This window comes from Rana temporaria, chromosome 4 (genome assembly GCF_905171775.1).
Source record: "Rana temporaria chromosome 4, aRanTem1.1, whole genome shotgun sequence".
Lineage (NCBI taxonomy): Eukaryota > Metazoa > Chordata > Amphibia > Anura > Ranidae > Rana > Rana temporaria.
The window spans coordinates 205,878,907-205,881,255 of NC_053492.1; the positions used below are offsets into that span (position 1 = coordinate 205,878,907).

A 2,349-nucleotide genomic window follows, 5' to 3' on the forward strand; every position below is an offset into this window, starting at 1 on the left:
GTGGGGCTTTTTACGTTGGAAAAACGAAACAACCTTTCTTTAAACGCGCTTCCAGACATATTACATGTATGCGGAAAGCAGACCCAGACCTCCCCCTGGGGCGCCATATTCGAGACGCCCATGGTGGGATGATCCCTAAAATCAAATTCCTCATTTTGGATAGAATACACCCCAACAGTAGAGGGGGCGACTGGAATAGGACCTTGCTGCAGAGGGAGACAAGATGGATAGCCATGCTAGATGCTACTAGAAAACCAGGCCTTAATGAAATAGTTAGCTATCGCCCTTTTCTGGAGGGATTTTCCTCCGGGGGATGGGAGGAATAGATTTCTCCACATCCATCCCCCCTCCTCTCCATTTTGTTTGACCTCCAAATATCCATGCTCTACTATGTACGACCATTTTTTGTACACTCATTTGCTGTATAATGCTTCGCGGGTGAGGGTATCTGTTTGGCCCCCACCTGACGCACGTGGGGGGCATGTCATGCGCACCTACGGTTCACCACCTGGGTTTTGTTATGTTTGCCCCCCATATTTGCAGTAATTACTGCTTTCTTGCGTCAGCGCACACTCCATGCCGGCTCCTTCCCATTATTTGGGCGATATCCGGCACGCCCTGTGCGAAAGGCCCTCTCCATCTCCCTTCCTTCTTTCTTTCTTTTCCACCCCCCCCCCCTTTTTTTATTTTATTTTTTTCCCCGTATTGATGGCATTGTCATCCTAATTCGGGTTATATACTTGTGTAAGGGTGGATTGGCACTGGCAATATCACTTATTTAAGTGATATCTCCTCCCTTTATCATTTTCAATTTTTAATTTAATTTTATTTTCAATTTTTGATCAATGTCATATATGGAATCACCATATTGACATTGATATAATTGCGACTTTATACCCGTCTGCCGCGATTGCGTCATCATGCCAACGCTACTACATGTGTCATTGCAGCAATGGTGTTACCATGCTGATCGACACATGCGACGTCCATACTTTTGACTATCATGGCGTCTGTTAAATGTATTTGGACTGTGCAGGCAATAATTGTTCGAGTGTAGTCACCGCATTGATATCAATGTGCTGGTGTCCACTTGCGAGTTTCATCACAATAGCGTCATTTCCGCAATTGCGTCATTACGCAGCACATACGCGCGCGCATGCGCCTATGCCGCTAATGTACTCTATTCAAGCCCATCCCGTTTTTTTTTTTTTTTTCCCAAGACGCAATTGCGTCACTACGCAGCACGTGCGCGCGCGCATGCGCCATAGCCACCAATGGACTCTATTTAAGCCCATTGCAGACACTATTGTCTCTGACTGTCATGGCGTCTGCTGGACTTATGGAGACTTCTCACATGCAGGTAGGACCACTGGTTGTTGATGTTTGGCTTATTGTTTGTTTTTGGTGCTGTGCCTTTATGCACACTTCACCAGACTAGCCATACATATTATTTATATATACTCCTAAATTCCTTTTTCCAGTGATCTCTGCCTGCGATCACCCAGCAATTCACCCTTCCTGAAACATTGGATAATCTGGGTAGTTTGTCTCCTTGTGGCTGAACTTTTGTTCTCTGGCACATGCATACCCTCTCCTATATGGATTTCCATATCTGGTAAGTTACTCTCCATTTTTGGATTACCAGCTCTATGGGGTTACTCTTTTTTGCTATAAATGTGTGTCTGCATTTAACTCTTTGAATGCAACAAATAATGATATATACATATTATATATATATATATAATTTATTTATTTATTTATTTATTTTTTCTTCTTTCCTCTTTCCCTTCCTTCCCTAGGCGTGGACCTTTTTGGTAGGCTATGATTGTATATCCTCCCCGTGAACACAGAGACATTGATCTCCATATACAGCATTCTCCCCTTGTTTTTGGCGTACTTTCACACTGAGACAGGATTCTATCTACAGATCTTATTGACTGTAAGTAGCTCATATCTGTTTTGATAAATGACATAGTTGTATGGCTGTCCTTTTCTTGTCTCCCCTTCCCCATGTTTTTTAACAATTTCGGTCACTTGAGTTGTAAATATTGTTTAAGTTGAATTTTTTCTATGTAATATATGTATATATCTCTTTTCTAATAGACATGTATTTCTCTGACACAATGATCGTCTGTAATACCCCTTGAAGAAGGATCACAGATACCGAAACGGCTGTCGGGTTGGACCAATTTTTGTCTCATGTCTGTTTTATTGCTTTACAAATAGGATCTGTATACCACTTGCATGTGGTCTTTTATCCTTGCTAGGACACTGTATGATGTCCTGACTTAAATTGTTTAAATAAATTTGCTATATATTTTTCTACTCATTCACGTGTTTGTGTCACTT

At 41.9% G+C, this 2,349-nt stretch overlaps 1 long non-coding RNA gene across 1 annotated transcript; it reads left to right on the top strand.

Annotated features, from left to right (window-relative positions):
• The first annotated feature begins 1,247 nt into the window (after positions 1-1,247).
• On the top strand, positions 1,248-2,349 carry LOC120935361. Its single transcript, XR_005748432.1, has 3 exons — positions 1,248-1,615; positions 1,800-1,939; positions 2,104-2,349. It is a non-coding gene; the product is annotated as an uncharacterized LOC120935361 (long non-coding RNA).